The 19,589-nt window shown below is 34.9% G+C and overlaps 1 long non-coding RNA gene across 9 annotated transcripts in view; it reads right to left on the bottom strand.

Annotated features, from left to right (window-relative positions):
* LOC126930014 (uncharacterized) overlaps positions 1–19,589 on the bottom strand; it is a 101,768-nt gene that overhangs the window by 20,109 nt on the left and 62,070 nt on the right. For all 9 annotated transcript variants that reach the window (XR_007717432.1, XR_007717426.1, XR_007717431.1 and 6 more), the window contains one exon: positions 14,925–15,129. This is a non-coding gene — a long non-coding RNA (uncharacterized LOC126930014). The remainder of the gene's footprint in view (positions 1–14,924; positions 15,130–19,589) is intronic.

Below are 19,589 nucleotides of genomic sequence, written 5' to 3'. Positions count from 1 at the left end.
TGTGCCCTATCCATCTCTTCTTGCATTCTAAAGCTGTTAGACATATTTATGTGGAGTCATAGGTAAACTGCAGTATTAGAAATATGACTAGAAGTTGCTAATCCCTAGGATTTTGTCCTCATCCAATCCCATGAACTGCCATATTTCTGCCCTTGACATTTTATAGTCCTAATGAAAGTACAAATATCCCTAGCCCTATCCCCTGATTATTTGCTTGCATTTCTACTTGCTAGAAAAGCTTCAGGGTAACTGGAAGCCAAAAACTGGGAGCCCTTTCCAAAGATGCTAACTGAAGGTGATAGAAGAAGAGATACAGGAGAGAATATTCACATTCCTTAAGGTCAAGCTCAATGACTGATTAGTTTAAAAATATTGTTCTCTGAGGGTGGGGCATATCTGCAGGGTTTATTCAAAATTATCCATAGCATTAATAATCCCACAAATCTCTTATTTATCATTGTCAAGGACATCTAAGAGTCAGAGTCTACATATTAGATCTGTCCCTCACCAGCTCCATGATGTTCCCTCTATACTTGCAATGTAAACCACTGTGGACTGTGGAAAGAAGAAAACATATGTAAAGGTGCATTATAAAGTATTTCATAAATGTTGGTACTATTCTGGGGAGATATGATTATCATGGTGATGATGATGGTGATAATGATGGTTGCTAGTTGAGTACCAGTTGCCTTCATAACACAGTATATGAAAGGAAAAATATGAGGAAATAGACTAGAGAGAGCCTGAAGTGCAAGAATGTAATTTAATGTAAATGTGATTTTGATGATCTGACCCAGAATGGGAAGAACCATGGGCACATCCAAAAGGTCTTGTGAAAAATGATTCTCTTCTATTATCTTCCATGTATTGAATATATTTACAAATAATAGATGCCTATTAATAGATGTCATTTATTGGAATTTTTTACCCTGTACTTAGTATTGCTAAGTATGTTGCATGAATCATCTTATTCTGTTAGTGGGGGCAGAAATTGATATTCTATCATATTAGGTAATAAATACATATTATATAGAAGGAATCAATAAGATTATATAAACCCTCAAAAGTCATGTGATTTTTAAATGGGATTTCATGAAACTGATTAATTCAGGAGAAAAAGAGATATAAGAAAATTGATTTGACCATCTGGACTGATTGGAGTAGGTTGCAGGGAAATGAGTCGATAAAATAATATTGCTGTGTGGATGGACAATAGGAAAGGTTTCAAGGAAATTAATAGGTAATGAACATAATTTACAATTCTAGGAAAGATATGGTACCCACCTCTGGCTATAGAACTCGATTCCCCCAGTACACAAATACACCCCTGAAAATTGTGCCATTCTTCTGAAAACTTAGCCATTACATTGTACATACTGTCCACTCTCTGATTACCTATGTGTCTAGAGGTGATTTTCACCAGTTTTTAAGGAATTTACAATTCTGGCACTAACCTAAGACAAAGCCTACATCATCATGTGGGTTCTCTGCTGAGGTTTACAAACTAATTTTTACTATTAGGCTAACCAAACCCAATTGTGCAGGCACAATTGTTACTAAAAGTTATATAATATTTCTTAACTTCAAATCTAAATCTGATTATTCTATCACAACTTGTATTAGTAAGAATGACCTTGAGTAACCATAAGTAAGCCAAGATAAAATCCCCAATGCCGATTTTTCCATTGATTTTGACGATATGCTTTGGGCTTGTTAATGCAATATTTTAACTAGCGTCAAAACCTGGAGTGTTTATTTATAGCATTAGTCTTTTAGTCTCCTCTTCTTTCCTTTTGATAGAAGGAGGTAGGCAAATCACTGAAGAGATATAATACAAAACAGGAAAAGTGAATGCCTCTGCAGATTCCTACTTCTTAGAATAAAATGGGAATAATTATCTTTGCACCACTGGGCTAAACTGAATTGCATATTTAAGAATAGCACAAAACTAAGAGATCATGGTTATAGGATGGCTTTCTTTGCTTACTGAAATGATGGATACATTCCTGAGATGACTTATTTTCAGACCCCAGAAGCCACATTTTTACAACACGAGATGTAGAAGATCATACCGGTGAGTTTGAATCCTGGCTCTATCAGGTAGGATTTGTGCTTCCATTTTCCATTCATGAAAAGGGGAGAATAGCAGCCCCCACCTCAAAGGGTTGTCAGAATGAGATGTAAAGTACGAGAACAGTGTCTGGCATATAGTAAACATTATATAAATGTTAGGCAGCAGCAGAAGCATTATTCATAGTCATAAGCACATCATTTAAGAGACAAAAGAAAACCTCCATGTTATGCCAGCTTCAGCACAAAGGGAAGGGAATTAAATATGATTTCACTATCTCAGTGATTGTGAATTTATTCATTATCATATATAGAGTGCTCATTATATGCCAAACACTAAAGTATTAAGCAGGGCAGAAAAATTGCCAGTCCTTATAGCATTTGCTTTCTAGAGGGGATGATAGACAACCAACAACTTTATGGTATAAAGTCTTGTAGTGGTGAGAACTATGGAAAAAACTAAAAGGAGGTAGAGAAATGCAAAATGGCCTTTACTCTGTCCTCGTATTCGACTGTTTTTGACAAAAAGGCTTGGTGCGGGCCCTGCTTTCCTCCTGGAAGGAATGCTCGTGCTGACATTCTAAGTAACTGCTTCACTGAAATCCCAACCATTTGGATGCAACAAAAATAATCCAGCATATGAGCACATCCAGATAGACATATGTACACTGGTTTTTTAAAATGTAATGTGTATGTAATTTCCCGAATGGCTGGTTGTCACATCCATCTGGTCTTATTTCCATAGCACTTGAATGCACCACGAGGATATAAACCCTAAAAGCTAGAAAACAGAATTTAAATACCCAAACACATACGAGGTGTGTTTTCAAAAGCAGCAGACCTCAAGTGAACACTGTGGTAACTTCATTAACTTCTCAGCCACAGTTGAGAGTAGCTGAGACTAAGCATAAAGGCCACAGAACATAAAAGACATTCCACTGCAGACCTCATTAAGTGGACTTAAGAGAAGCTTGACAAGCTAATGACAAAAATCTAATTTGGACTTTCTGGATGTAAGAACCCTGAACAAGTCCAAACACACTGAAACTCTGCCATGCATGCTATCTGAAAAGGCAACAACCCTACATCAATTAGGGCCATGTAGTTCATGAATCAAAGCCCCAGGGATGGATGTGGTCCTCTTCAACCACACTGAATAGGAAATCATATTCTATGTGTTTTGGAGTTTGGGCTCTGATCCTACTTAAATTGCACAGATGTTGCAGGTTTCTAAATTAACAGTGGTCCCCAGGGAGGTGTTCATCAGGCTGCATATATTGAACAAAGACATGGCTAGATGTAGACACCACACTGTACAGAAAACATTTTTGGCATTATTTTCTCTTTTTCTAGAAGTCCTTTCCTGTTTCTAAATTCATCAGCACCTGTAGAGTCCAGGCCAAGTGAGATTGCATTATTTCCATGTCATATTAAAATTATCTAGTTGCTTCAGGTGTGTTTATTTCACTCCCCAACTACTTGTATATCCCTTGAGTGGAGAAGCACAATAATAATAATAGTAGCAGTACTTGCGTATGCCACGCACAAGGGGCAGTACCTTGCAAATAATAATTCTCATATCAATCTTATGATCAACTCAATTTTATAGACATGGAAGCTAACATTCATATCATTGTTCCCAACTCTAATTAGTGGAGAACCAAGGATCTAAAATCAGGCTACCTGACTTCCAAGCCCACATTCATATTCCACTACCTAATGCGAGAAGGAATAAATGCTTGTTGAAGGAATACATGAATGAATGTGTTTCTTAATATCCATAGAATTAAACGACAAATAATTTATTGGCTAATGATATCATTGTTGCAATAAGCATATAGTAATTATTATAATAATAAGGATAGTTGTTTAGGATCCTTGAAGACATTGTGCCTGCATGTTTTATGTTCCTATAGTGCCTTTTCAATAGCTCACATACAGAAGGTATTTGTAAGACAATTGTTAAATCAGTAAAATATATTAATCCAATGGCTTCCTTGGGTCATTTTCTGTTTCCTATACAAAACCCCTTATAAAAAGGAAGAATGTTCTTAAAAAAAAAAAAAAAGCTGGCTCCATGTGCTAATTTCTTAAGAAATCTCTAGACGTTTTATCATATTTAAATCTCTGGGCTTCTGTCTGAACATGAGGGAGACTTAAGTTCCTGGTTCCGGCTTTTCTAACTCACCTACTCCATTTTCATACAAGTCCTATTAATAAGAGTGGGAATGAGAATGTTTAACTGTTGTAAGGAAGGCAGTGAGTCAGAGTATCTTAATAAAGGTTTACTGAGGAGAAACTAATTCTATCCACCTTTTGAAACCTGGATTTCTTAATATACTCACTTCTGTGCCCTACACTTAAATGTAGTATTATTCACTTAAGACATTTTTGTTTGCCAATATTCCATGGAGAAATAGAATTATTAGCTTGTTTTTCCAAACAGTCTGGAAAAAGACTCCAAGTGTATTTTCTTACCTTCATCTTTCCTGTTTTCACTGAAGTAATACCAAGTAAATCACTTAACATCTCTGTGTATTTTATAGAAAATGAATGCAGTATCACTTGTCCTGTCTTGCTGCTATGAAAATCAAATATGATAATGTGTATAGAATTATTTTTGAGCTATGAAGTGTTGTATAGCTGCTAGAAATCATTAGAAAATAAAAAAGCCAGAAGTGTATGTACTATATACTTTCAGTAAGCCAAGTATTTAATTTTGTCCTTATATAAATGATATATGTATGTGTACAAAACACATATATATACACCTGGGACAAAAATAGACTTGTGTATCTATCTATCTATCTCTATCTAATCTATGGATACACTCATGCTGATTGGAAATTTTAGTGCATAAAGGTTTAAGTAAATTAATGAATGCCGGATTTTAAAAACTTCTCTAATTGCCTCTGTTGGTTTCTAACACAGAGCTACTGTACTCTATGCAGTAATTACAGTTATTATTTACTGAGTGTCAACTTGATGTTAGGCATTGTGTTAAGGCATTTATATACATTATCTAGTTCATTCACAACACCACTATAAATAGGTATTATTTTCTTTCTTTTCCTGATGGGTAAACTAAGGTCCAAAAGATCTAGGAAAATGCCTCCCAGTCACACTGCTAGCAATGACACAGGCAAAATTTGAATTTAGGTCTGCCTGTCTACAAAGCTTTGCTTAGCAATTCAAGTCCCATTTGTCTGAAATTTGCATTAATCCAAGTGTATATTAATCCATGTGCTATATTTTTCAGGGAACAAGTTCAAATGAATTCTATTCTTTGTGAAATGTTATAGAGTTCCTTAGTATCCATAGAATTAAGCCAACCAAAAATATACATCTTTTTCAAAAACAGCTTTAAATTTTTTAAAATGTCTTTAGGTGGTTTATGGCCCCTGGGTCCAGGTAATATACTGATCGTAAAATATAGGTGATTGACAGTTACAAATGGAGTTAATGGTCATAGTTTTTATTCATGGTAACCACTGTTCACTTTCTTAGCACTTCAAGTGTCCCTACTGTGTGCACACCACTACAACACTACTCAGTGGTAAAGCTGTGGCTGTGGTTAGGCGGAAGGTTAACAAAGAAATAGGCAATTTCCCTCAATGTGCCTACAATCTATCCTTTGGAAAGGAAATCAGGATACACCAAGCAGTCAGAGTCAAATTAATTTTAGAATATATTAGCAATACTTAGAAGTAATAAAACTAAATCAAAATTTCTTCAAAGGATTAAGTCCTTCAGCCTTTAACTCAGTCAGACCTGTCTTCCTTTAATGCCAATTAGAGTTCAAAGACAAGATTCATTCACTTCATTTACAGATCCGTTGAACCTTGGGTACAAATGATAAATCCTTAATAAGTCAGAAAGATAGCTATATTTATTCTTAAAATTAACTAATTTGCACACTGAGGTTGGGTGATTTGCCTAAAGACAATTCATTGAAATGTCTGATACAATTTCGTAGGCCTGTTTTTTGATTTGACATCACTGACCTGTTTTCCCATTTTAAAGTTAAAATGTAGAAATGTTCATATCTGTCAAGAGTCTTATACAAAACAAGTTCGCATCTCCACATGAAGATTAAAACAAAACAAAACAACACTTCACTAAAATATTTAGATAATCTCATGACAGCAAAAAGTGCCCAGGCATCGTTTTATTTTGAATAGATTGCTATACTTTTAGGAAGGAATTTTCTTCCTTTGTCTGTGCTGTAAAAGCAGACTTAGGTTTATTTAGCAGTTGCCTTAGTGAACTCAGCAATAAACATACTTGACAAATCAAACTGGCTGGCCGAATCTAGTGTCTCAATTCAACGGTCAGGCAATTTTACGAATGTATGTGCACACACAGTTTACATACACACACACTCTGGTTCTGTAACAAAGAACTCTTTTGCACTGTCCATGGAGTATTTACCAAGCTACCTTCAGCCACAGAGAAATGAAACTTTCCAACTTTTCATCTCCAAGGATTAAGGAATTTTACATTAAGCGCCTTTGAAAGGCCTAATGGTTTTTAAATGATAATCAAAGGCAAGATAATTCTGAAGGTGACTACGGTATTCTTTTGTCTGAAAGTGTACTATTAAATAATCATAACTGTAATGCACACACATTTTATTTTTAAAATACTGAAATTAGCTTCATTGATTAGACAGTAAATAGCAATAATACGTTAAAATTAGTATTGATGTAGAAAACGGTAATCAAATGGCCCAAACAGTTAACATATAATGTCCTTTTTTCTATTTTTGATTTAAGCCATTTCTGGTCCCTCCAGTTTTCCTGGGCCAGTTAACAGTATGTCAACATTTCTGTGCCTAAGATGTAACTAGCTGTGAATCATTTTCACAAATTTTTTATTTTTAGTATTAGACGCCATTGTAATTCTGCAGGATCTAAACCTGTTTTAGAGAACCCAAATTACACAAAACTTTGGGGATAGAAATTAGCATAATTGAAATAATTCAATTTTTGGTAATTATAATTCTCACTTAAACCTAAATTAAATGTGCCGAACTATAATTATGTTCAAATTTGCATCATGAAAATCACCCCCATTTAGCTCATGGCATCTTAAAATATCTAATAGGGGTCTTAAACTCTTAAGGTTGAGTCAAGAGGCCTTATTTTCATAGCCTTTGGGAAGAGGAGACTTATTATGCATTAAGCACAGTTATTTAGCCTCTTGGGAAAGGAAAGATGGGTCCATTATTTCTTCACTATCTGATGTGCAGGATTTGTACTCTAAGCTTCAGATACCTTTAACTTACACTGCCATTAATGAGTTCTGAGTGCCACAGCAGAAAGTAAAGATTAATGCTTTCTTTCAAGAAAAACCTTAAGCAAAGCAGGTCATGCATTAAGACAAAAGTAATGGAAACCAAAGACAAAAAAGGCTGTTAACACTTTAAAACCGGGCACTAGAAAATAAGCACTGTTTTGCTATCCATTTTTAAATGATTAGAGATTCAAAACAACCTGAAGGCAACGAGAATTCACCTTTCAGTCCTGTGAATTGCTCACTGATTCTTAAGAATCCTAGGATCAAACCTTTATTATTATTTTTGGGGGTTGCAAAAGGAAAACATCCATAAAATATTACTCAGTTAAGCTGCCTGTTTAACTAACCTTTCTATTATTTGATTTGATTAAATTAACCAGCTGATGTGATTAAGCTTGTAAGATGGCTTATTCGTATTCATCTTTGGCATGGTAGGTGGATATAATCTTCAAATATATTGATCAAGAAATAGATGTGTCTGGATGTACAGGGCTGGCATATTGTCAAAGCACATGATGAGTATGCCACAAAAAAACACATGAATATATCTCCAGTTGAGTAAAATATTCACATTAATACCAGAATAAGGCAGAAGAACCCTGGCTGACATCCCATCTGTTCTTATGAATTAAATTTAGAAATCATATGTAATATAGACATTTCTGTCTGAATATCATGAAACCCTGACACATCCAGGCTTTCATTAGAAAGCTCCACGATGTGACTTGAATAACAATCTGTCTTACCTAATTAGTATTTTCAGTTTAGCATATTCACTTCCAGACATATTGCTGTTTGCACATGGTAATTTGGGTAAACAGATACCATCCACAGCTGCATCAATTAACACTGCTAATCAAAACTGAATTCAGGTAATTAGGCACATTTATGCAAAAAAAAATGTGTAATTTTGCAAAAAAGCGAGATTTTTCAATAATATGTCAATAAGTAAAAATCTCCTTTTGCTCGTGAAGATAAAGAGTGAGACAAGAGAAATCATCATTGATATATACATCATGCAGACAGAGTAAAATTCCTAAATTAAATCTCAGTCTTTAATTGGCCTGTATTTTCAGAAATTGGATCATATTTTTTATAAATGTTTTCCTCAATGTTTCCACATAGTAAAGTTGATTCACATCTGCCTAAGGGTTTAATCATCGAGCAGGACTCAAATGGTTAATGAATTCTCAAGTATTTATGTAATTAGAAAGGATGTTGGTCAAACTTGTTCTTCCATCTTGTCTAGCATCTCTTAGGAAAGATTCTCTCAGTACATCTCATTTTATTACACACTTTAATTTTCTCTGCTACAAAACACTTTCATTTGTAATTAGAATTACAATAGCAATTTATTTTCCTGCAAATATTCTTCAACTTCTCTGATTCTACACAATGCCCTTTAGTTGTTTTTTCATTCATTTTCAAAATGAAGACTCTATGTTGTTTTTCCTCTCTCTCTTCAAACATAAGCCAAACTGATCATTTTGATTAAATATTTTAATCAGTTCAGAAAAACTAGTTTCGTTGTTGTGAAGTAATAAGTGGCTAACTAGTGACTAACAAGTTCTGGCTAAGGGGAGATTTATGGGCATAAGTTAAAGCTAAAGTAAAGAAATCTGGATCATTTTAAAAAGCATCTGAAGTAGATATAAGAATAACCTAGGATGGAGATTATTTGTGTATAATATACACACTGACAAATTTCTACTTATTTTTCCTCCTTCAGACTTTGAAGCTTATGTTTATTTCTTAGTGTAAACACCAGGTCTTTACAATGAAGTACTGGGCTCAGTGTCCCTACTTTTATCTTAATGGTAATAGTCACTTTCAATCCAAGTTAACAAACACTTCCTCACTCTCTACCACATATCAGGGTCTCCTCTAGGCCCCGCGGATAAATATAGAGATGGATTTAAACTGACTACACTTCTCTGTGTCAACTTCAGAGAGTTTACAAACCAAAAGAATCAACAATGAGAAGGTTGATGAAATCACCAAGTGAAAATCAATCTGTCAATCCCAAATTTTTGGAACCTCCTGGTCTAATTTTGTAGAAGTTTACTTTTTGCATAACTCAAGTTAATTCTTTTATTCTCATAAGAAAAGGAGAAAACAATTTTTTTTCAATTATTTTGCATGATTTTTTTCTCCCATTGCAGCAATACTGTACTTCTATATTTATTTTTTGATATTTATCAAAAATATTTTTTCTACGTATTTCTTTAAATGCATTTGTCATAAATAATTGGGCAATTCCTGACAGCTAGACATCTAACAGACTTATACTCAGTTTCAAGAGCAGGAATTATAAAATATAGAGACATTTATCAACAGGTTGTCAAACTGCTCACACCAAAGAAACCATATGAGGTAGGATGGATGCCTCTGACTTTAAGATTCTGTTAAACATAATTATTTATGAATCTTAAAAGAAAGATAGGTAAGCACAAGCATTTGAAAGACAATTTTTTACAGAGCCTAATGATTGGTTTTCAATGAACTAAACTATTAATATCTGCGGAAGAAAACGTCTTCTCTCTATGAAAGAAGCCCACTGAGTAATGTTCATTGCATGGGTGACCCAGTGTGTTGTTACTCAAAGCACTGTAAACCCCTTCTTCTCTTACTTCCTCTAGAGTGAATCGGTACAGAATTAATTATCTCATCATAGTTCCTGAGTTTTAGTAAATTCCTTTTTCTGCAGAAATGGTTTAAATTCGTCTTGCAAGAATCCTGTTCTCACAGTCTCCAAGTTTTAGCAAAGTGGAATGCCATGATTATCCCAAAGACAGCTTTGGTGAAGGAAAGGCTTCAGCAGCTTCCAAACCAGGCCGTGCCACTGACTAGCTATCTGACTTCAGGTAAAACCTTCGCCAGTCTGAGTGTGAGTTTCTTGTTTATACAACATGGCTCATAGGCTCACCTCACCGGATTGAGAGGAGTACCTGAAACATAGTAGGTGCTTAATAAAGGCTTGCTAAAACTGAATACAGATTAGTCAGTGATGGCTCCAGAAATGCTAATGCTGAAGGCATTTGAGTTAAAAGTATCTTTTTATGAAGTTCTCTGATTCCAAAGTAATGTACAGAGATAGTATGATAATTTTAATACAAATAGCATAAATTGTATCAAATAGGCCACAGACCACTACGCTATATTAGGTCACCTTCCAACTCATTTGAAAACTAGTCGTAGAAAACTAGTCTTCCTAATTAAGTTGGAAAGTTAACACTGGGACACTTATTGTTTCTAGAGCATTTTTTATGATTTTATTAAATAAATTACAAGAAGTAATTCCATTGACCATTATTAACCAAATAATTTTGTTTTAGAATTATTGTCTGTTAAAGAGGATAATCTCGAAAAATTTATATATGACTACTTTTTAACTATGAATAATTTTTTTAAAAAACTTAGGAAATCCTTGAGTCTGCCACTTGCCATCTCTCCTTAGTCCAGCAGAATAAAATCGCTTATAGTACATCTACTCTAAATTTCAATAAAATTCAACTAAATTGCTGACTCAGAAACAATGCACAACAAATAAAACAACAGCATTGGTCACTTTTTAAAACAGTCTGCTTTTTAAACAGAAACACTCCAGCTAAAATATGCAGTCTATAAAATATCAAATGGATTAATCTTGGCTTATTCATAGCAAAGAATGTTATTTCACAACTGTAAGAGAAAATGTCAGGGCTGGGACTGGGTGGATTAGGTGGAAACCAATCTTGATAGAAAACAAAGGCAACATAAAGAAATAAAATGTCTTCGAAGCACACTGAAGCAAAATAAATTATTGGATCTGGGATTTAGCAAAGTATAATCTTATTTTCCTTTGCTCTTTCACTAATACTTTTTTTCTACACTGAGACAATATGAATTTCACCTTCCAAACCCATAATTTTCTTTAATAAAAAGACTGCTAATAATTAATGACAACGTAGAGAAGGATGTTATCTGTAGTTCAGCACATTAGCTTTTTGTACTTCAGAGAATGTTGTATTTATAACGAATTTTAATACTGAAGATTATTTTCATTTAGTTCTGTTAAGAGGTAAAATAAGATTAAATTAGAGAAGATAATTAAATTATGTCTGAAGAATTAATATTGCTTATTTTAGAGATATAATTTAGTGGTCATGTTTATCTTTTAGTTAAAATTATCTTTAATAAGAAAACAAGTATTATCATGAAACAATTGAATTTTTTAAAGTTTGACAATGGAATGTACCGAAGCTAAAGTTGATAATCTACACTTTATCAGACAAGGTACAGAACAACATATTTGTTTACAATTTATGGTTGAACACTTGTCCCACAATTAAGAATTAGGAAATTATCCTTACAGCAAACAGATCTTAGTTAAACATATTATTAATCTATGCTTCAACGTATTATCCAACTCTCTGGAGGATGCCGGAGTGACTTTGCCAGCTGAATAATCTCAGTCACTCTATCACAAGTTTTTCATCTTTGACTTTCTTCACAGGCTTGGAGTAGGAGCCTATCTTTCAGAAGGATGTTAAAAGAATACATGAAAAGCTTGTGCAAAAATAAAATAGCACCTCCAGGCTTCTTAATTTTTACACTATAATGCCTTGGACTTTTCTACCTTGACAGATTCAGAGTGAATTCTTTGATGAAAAGAGAGAAATAAATTACATATGGAAGGAAAAGAACCTTTATTATCATTTTAATAGTTCACAGACACATAAAAGGAAGATGCATTCACTATGTGATGGGACCTAAAATGAAAAATATTCACTGACTTAGAACTAAACAAATTAATTTGATATGAAAAATGGAAACAGTTTTTGAAGCAATGTGAATACACAACTTTTCACCAAGGCTCAGAAAATTTAACAAAGAAAAATAAAACTAAACCATTAAATGGCATTGCAAATAATTAGTTAGCTTCTCCTACAGCATTTTGGACTTAATGAAAACACTGAATATATTCAAAAAGTATCAGAGATCATGGAGAATGAAATTCCAGACATCAGACATAATCAACTTTTAGAAATTGCTTCATAAGCAACTGTACCAAAAAGCACGCATTTTCAGGAGACATCTTGTAGATTTAACATGGATATTGATATGCAATTTCAGTGGTTGGCACTGAACTAGAATAGAGATGTCATTGTTATTTATTCCTAACTCCTTCAGGACATCCCTAGGTTGTTTTTCTATTGGGACCATACATTTTCAGTGTGCATAGATTGGCTTCATGCTCCCTGCTTTTGTTGGGATGGTGGTTTTCATGTTTTGAATGCAGGCAGTAGTGCTTGGGACTCTCTCTGTATGTTCCCAATTATCTGTAATGTTATTCTATATTCTCTGCCACCAGAATGCTTTTGCGAGAGCTATGGTCCCTCTAAAGCAGCATACCAATCAGAAGTGCAAAAATGAAAATTAAAATAGGAAGATTTTCTTATTATTATTATTTGAATGACATACGACCTGCTCAATGTTTGCATTTAAATTGAGCAGGATAATTCAGCTCTGGCTTTTAATTTCAGAAGGGTTAATCACCCTAACAAAGGTCAATCAAACTTTAATCTTCAATAAAATTGCTACAACGCCAATCACCTGCAGGACATTTATATATTCCCATTTCCATGCGAAAGAATGCATTGCTTTCATTATGTATCACTAATCTTCTAACTCTTTACATTAGCACATTTTACCAAAAAACATTAATTCCTTTGAAACTCTGATGAGAGTTCATTTCTACACATCTCTGGAGATAATCCTGTTTAAAAAAAAAAAAAGAAAAAAAAAACTAAAAACGGGACATCAACTGTGAACCACTTCCTGGGCACTATCTAATCCTCATAGACCTTCAATACTCTCAACAGAGTTCTGACAATACCAAATCTCAATTACACAAAATATTATGGTGGTTTAGGTTAAAATAACAATATATTATTTTAGGCACTTAATCCTCCCTATTGTCTGTGATTGTGCCATTCATCTACTTATTTCTATTCACAATGTTTACTGCATACAAAACTTATTGATTTGGAGGAAGCAAATGTTAACCAGCTTTGAATAACAGAGGAAATACTTAAATTCATTAATTCATTCACTCGATAAATACCTACTGAATGTCTATTATGTGCCAGACATTGGGCTAGGGTGGGGAATCAAAGTTAAGGAAACAAAAGACAAACAAAAAGATAGTTATTACAAGAATAACACTCTCCTGTAAAAATGGTGTCCCGAAGTTAATAAAATAATGATTTAAATCTCCATTTTCAGTTTTTCTTACCGATGTCATTAAATTTCGGTTAAGTCAATTTCCATCAAATCTGTTAAATCAAATTTCCACCAAAATTTTGATAAACAGTGTTTAAAATTATCTGGACACTCAAAGGCTTTAAAATTCATAATCCCATAAAATGATTCATTTTTTATTTGAGAACATAAAATGTGACCGCAAATTTTAAAATGAATATATTGATAACGTCTAGTCTCCCATCATTAGAAATAAAACCATAAGAAAGTTTCAATGAGCTTATTAAAATATACATGCTGTGCAAAATTTGTTTCCAAAATGTTATTTCATGATGTTTAAAAACTGCTATTAACACAAAAGACAACAGTAATGGGCAAAAGACAAATTATTGCATTTTGCCATGATATAGTGACCCAGATGACCGTGGAGGGAAAGAACCTTAATATATGTCCCCAGTTACATTGCAAATTGATTGCCTAGATATTGTAACGGTGGTGTGACACAGCATAAATAACCCAAACTTGCCTTCTGCATATTTTTTGAGACCTCTTCCTCCCTCTCTGTACTTAGATTAAGTGCACAGCCACATACACAGAGGTGCATGCCGTTCCTCATCAATATTCACACTAATTAATTAGCAATACAGGAAGGCTGTCGTTTGTGAAACTCCTCAATTCTTGAATATTCAATCAAGCAAAGCAAATCACAGTAAAAAGAAAATACACGTAAATAGTCTGACCAGACTGGCCCTGGAGAATAGCACATAATTTCAAGAGATAGTCGTCTTCATAAATGTTGTTTCAAAAAGCCCCAATTACATTGTGCGACTTAAGTCAAGACCTTAGCTTTCCTTTGAGCATGTCTTGAAACTAAAATAGAACCTCTACATATTCTATAACTACTCTTTGCTTTTTCTCCTTTCCTAGAACTAGGTTGACACAATAGAATAAAGCAGAGCAACGGCTTTTACACTGTCGAGCAAAATAAATCCAATGTTATACAATATAAATGTCCCACTGATATTTGTTACCAAATACTTATTCTGAAAACTGATAAAGATTAGCTAGACCCAACAGGGAAAATATTGCTTTATATTCCATTTTCATCATCAAAATCTGTTTAGCTATATTATGAATTTACAGATTTAGGGAAAAAAAAAAAAAGCTTTCAGAGAATATGTTATAAATGCCCGAAAAGCATATGGATCTTTTTCTGAATCATTTCGGTCAAGAAACAAAAAAAGAACCCATGAACCATCAAAAGAAAATCTTAATAAGAAAACCTAGGATGTGGAATTATGAAAGAAACATACCTTTGGCCGAACAAGTTTGCAATTTCTCATCTTGCCTACACAGCTCTGTCGTTCCATCTTGAGCAAAAGTCGACTCCGTGTCCCTTGTGATCTCTGTGACAATGCCATCATATCACTGGCAAATTTTTCGATTGAACTTTGCAGATGTAGTAGCAACTTTGTTAATTATGACATTAGCCAGCCGGCGGGTATGATCAGTCACCCACTGCAAGGAAAGCCAGACAAAGAGACATCTAATCATTGCTACCAGAGCAGATAAATTTTGTTCCTTTCTCATACGTGTCACAGATTCTATTCCTTCTGACCCTCTCCTCAGCCATCGACTGTCACATTTAGATTCCGAGAGCTTCCAGTTTCCCTTTATCCCTGCCTTAGATCTGAAACTCCTGGTTATCAGGAAGACACGCGTCACCAGCTGTCTCAGAGCAGGAAAGCAATCAGGTGAATACTACTTATTATCTTGCATTGCTTTCCGAGGAGTGACAAGATTGATTTGGAACCAAGAATACATTCAGATCTCAGACAGTAGTTCCTAGGGTTTTGAGTTCAGACAGTAGGGTATGTGCTAATTTGCAACAGGGAGGATTTCAATCCCAATGTTAAGGCTACAGGACATTAGAAATTTAAGGAAAGTTTTAGGAAATTGATCACAGCTCCTTTTTCAGATGCCCTTGTATTAATATTTTCTTCTCTACCTCTGTGCTGTGTTGGTGATGCCTATGAGTCAGCTGTTACCCAGCAGAGCCAGCTTTACAGCAAGGTAGCCCAAGTCAACCTGTGGAATCAGTATTCTGACATTACGAAATTATCTCCATATATCCCTTTTTCGTGAAGACGAGTACTCTATAAATCCAAATCCTGAAACTTATCTTTGCAAAAAGTTCAAATTATATTTTTATGTAATAACGTTAGAAAACTAATTCAGGCATGTCAGCTAAAAATAACATACAAATTTAAGCTGGGGGAAGATATCATCACATTTTAATGCAAATTTTTCCTTCAAAAAGTCTGTCTACTGATTGATCAATATACACAACACATGCATAATGAATTTACTGAAATCTCAATATATATTAGGTAATGCATAGAAGATTCCCACAAAATGATATAACAATGTTTTCCAGAGCGAAGCATCCAATGGAGCAGCAAAAGGCTTGATCTACATGGTAAGCTGTTACCTTGATGCGATTTTTACTAAAGAATTACCACCAACATGTTTGCGTATCAACAAAATAAAAAGTTTGCACAGCAGAATTTGAAAGAGAATTTTATATCATAAAGTAATAAAGTTATATTTATCAATAAATTAGTAGGTCTTTCTGGGATGGAGAAATTTAGGGAAAAGTTAAAATGTGATTCTGAAGTTGATTTTACCTAAGAAGTGTGTATATTTGGCTGCTGAACACAACCCAAAATGTTTTATCTCTACCTGTGAAAACTGCAGTTGCGGTACACTATATTAATAATTCATGATACATATCCTAAATTACATTTTATTTTTACGTGAGAACATTCCTGCCATGGAGGGCCCAAAATCTCTGTTTAGCTTAAAGTGCTGCAAAGATAAACTGATAAATGTATTTAGATGCAACCTAAGATATACACAATGAGGATGAGATGATTTAGGGATTCCTAAAACTACACAGCAAGATACTTTCATCCTCGGAAGACAAAAAGGTTTCTAAAGTCCCACCAGAACCGGCATGGGAGGGAGAAAATACGATTTCAGAAATTCTTAGAAATTATATATCTATATAGATACAGATATCTTTCTGAGAGTAAGATACTCTTTATCCTTTGTATCTTGGGCTGATAGTAAGAAATGAGTCAGATTCCATAAAAGCAAAAGAACAAAGAAATCAGAAATGTCAGGACAAGAGTGTGTTATGGCACAATGTCAAGGACAAAGACTCTGTGATATGACTTTCAGTGATGCCCTATTTGGAAATAAGCTGTTTCTGTCCCATCCATTATCATAGCCTTGGCAACTGCTGTACAGCCTGGCACACAGCAGTTTCTCAAGAAATACATGTCGATGAAGAATAAATGCTTACCTTGCATATATCGTCCTCCTCAGCCCACTCACTTACTTTTAAAATTAAATGATGCAAAAATTAACTCTTTAGGCTTGATATGGATTACCCATATTTAATCGCATATGTATTCAAAATTATATCTTTAAAATACTGAAAAGACTTTATTCCTAAAGAGTTCAAAGTAGACATTTCTCTTAAGATTTTAAAATAAGCATTAATAACGTTCACTCTATTTGTTCCTATGAAAATGACTTTGACTCAGGGAGTTAGAATGAGTCAGAAAGATCTTTACTCTTTGAGTGGAAGAGGGGACATTTTCCTAGGAAATTCCCAGAGAATAAAATAATGCTATGTATACAATATTTTTTCATTGCAATAGTATCTATAAGAGAGAATGGAAACAATGTCTCCAAAGAAGGAAATCAAGATGTAATTTTGGCAATTAATTGTAGGCGGTCATTATATGGTAATATGAAAGACGGATAAAACCAAGTTTTTATGACTATACTGAATTTAAAAAGCAGAATACAAAGTGTACATATATTGATTACTGAGTATACCTGAAGAAAGACTGGATGGAGAAGTGTTAACATAGAAAATATGTTTTGTAGAATTAGAAAGTATTTTCTTCTTTTACAAAAGTTTGCTTTCTTGCCATTCTAATTGTTAATCCCAAAATGTAGAAAAAAAGACTCCATCTGTAAGATGGGAACAACAGTACTAATTGTAATACTTACCCGATAGGTTCTTAATATTAAACCAGATAATATACATAAAACTCTGCATATTTTCTGACCTACAGCAAACACTAATTATATATCTCGGTTATTTTTTTTTATTATAACCATCATATAAATAATTAATTCTGACATATTTGTGTTACACCTTTTTTTTTTCTATGAAATATTACCAAAACTTCACTGCATTAAATGAGATATTCTGAAACAGGAAAACTCAGTATTTAAAACCTAAAAGACCAAACACAGAAATATGGTCTAGATAGTAAAACTTGGTTTATAAAATAATAACAGCAATAATAATAACCAATAGAAGGCTGGGCGCGGTGGCTCAAGGCTGTAATCCCAGCACTTTGGGAGGCCGAGATGGGCGGATCAGAAGGTCAGGAGATCGAGACCATCCTGGCTAACACGGTGAAACCCCGTCTCTACTAAAAAATACAAAAAATTAGCCGGGCGTAGTGACGGGCGCCTGTAGTCCCAGCTACTTGGGAGGCTGAGGCAGGAGAATGGCGTAAACCCGGGAGGCGGAGCTTGCAGTGAGCTGAGATCCGGCCACTGCACTCCAGCCTGGGCGACAGAACGAGACTCTGTCTCAAAAAAAAATAAAATAAAATAAAATAAAATAAAATAACCAATAGATACAGAGGACTTCAGTTAAAATTATAATTTCTATAAGACCTACATGACTTATAATTTTACTAGACCTGTAGATCGTACAGTTTTGCCTTTATATGGCTGCTTATGGCATACCTACAAAGAGGCAGAACTGCTGGAAACAGAGATTAAAATAAGAGAAATTGACTTGGAGAAACTGGCATTGCCTTGAAGAAACTCAGCACTCTTACTTTTCTCGGCACTCTTACTTTTATTTTCTAATGCGGGCACTTACTGATTTCTGCTCCCTGTGGCCACAAAGTCCAACTCAGAGCAGCCACCTAAGGCTGTTTTTTCTCTAGGGCATGCAAGCACCACAGGTTCCATTCTAATTGTCGCCATTCTAACGACAAGGGGTTGTTGAAGGTATAAATACAATGTACAGGTGTGGAATGTTTTTTTAAAAGTTGAAGCAGTTGGTAAGAACAAAGCAATCTAGATTTGGAAACATTCTCCATAGAGAAGAGTGCATTCTGGATCCACATGGACCCACTAAGCCCTCCTCTCTCTGCTACAGACGCTTTTATTTTTGTGCCCCACCAACTGTCTTCCATTGGTCCTTGTAACAGCCCTTCCTATCCCTCTTACCACTTCAATACATTTAATTAAGCCTCATATGTATATTAGTTTTATTTCTGCCTTCCAGCCTGCTAGATGTAGAAGCAATACCTGAAACTCCCTTCTCTGTCGTGCCTTAGTCACAAGAGTCAGACATCCTGCTTCCAGGCCATTCCTAGCTCCTTGCTTACTAGCTCTGGGACTTTAGGCAAGTTGCTAAACCTTATTAAGAATCTGTTAAACAGGCCGGGCGCGGTGGCTCAAGCCTGTAATCCCAGCACTTTGGGAGGCCGAGGCGGGCGGATCACAAGGTCAGGAGATCGAGACCACAGTGAAACCCCGTCTCTACTAAAAATACAAAAAATTAGCCGGGCGCGGTGGCGGGCGCCTGTAGTCCCAGCTACTCAGGAGGCTGAGGCAGGAGAATGGCGGGAACCCGGGAGGCGGAGCTTGCAGTGAGCCGAGATCGCGCCACTGCACTCCAGCCTGGGCAACAGCGTGAGACTCCGTCTCAAAAAAAAAAAAAAAAAAGAATCTGTTAAACAACAACAACGTCTCATGGTGCTATCATGAAGACTGTGACTAACACATGTCATCTGCTGAGCACATGGTAGGTATCCAATAAATGCACTCTCATTGCCAAAGTAACAACAGAATCACCAAGAAACAGTACAGTG

Source organism: Macaca thibetana, chromosome 11 (assembly GCF_024542745.1).
Source record: "Macaca thibetana thibetana isolate TM-01 chromosome 11, ASM2454274v1, whole genome shotgun sequence".
NCBI lineage: Eukaryota > Metazoa > Chordata > Mammalia > Primates > Cercopithecidae > Macaca > Macaca thibetana.
Note: the sequence above shows the minus strand (reverse complement) of the source record. Positions and strands in the feature narration are given on the sequence as shown.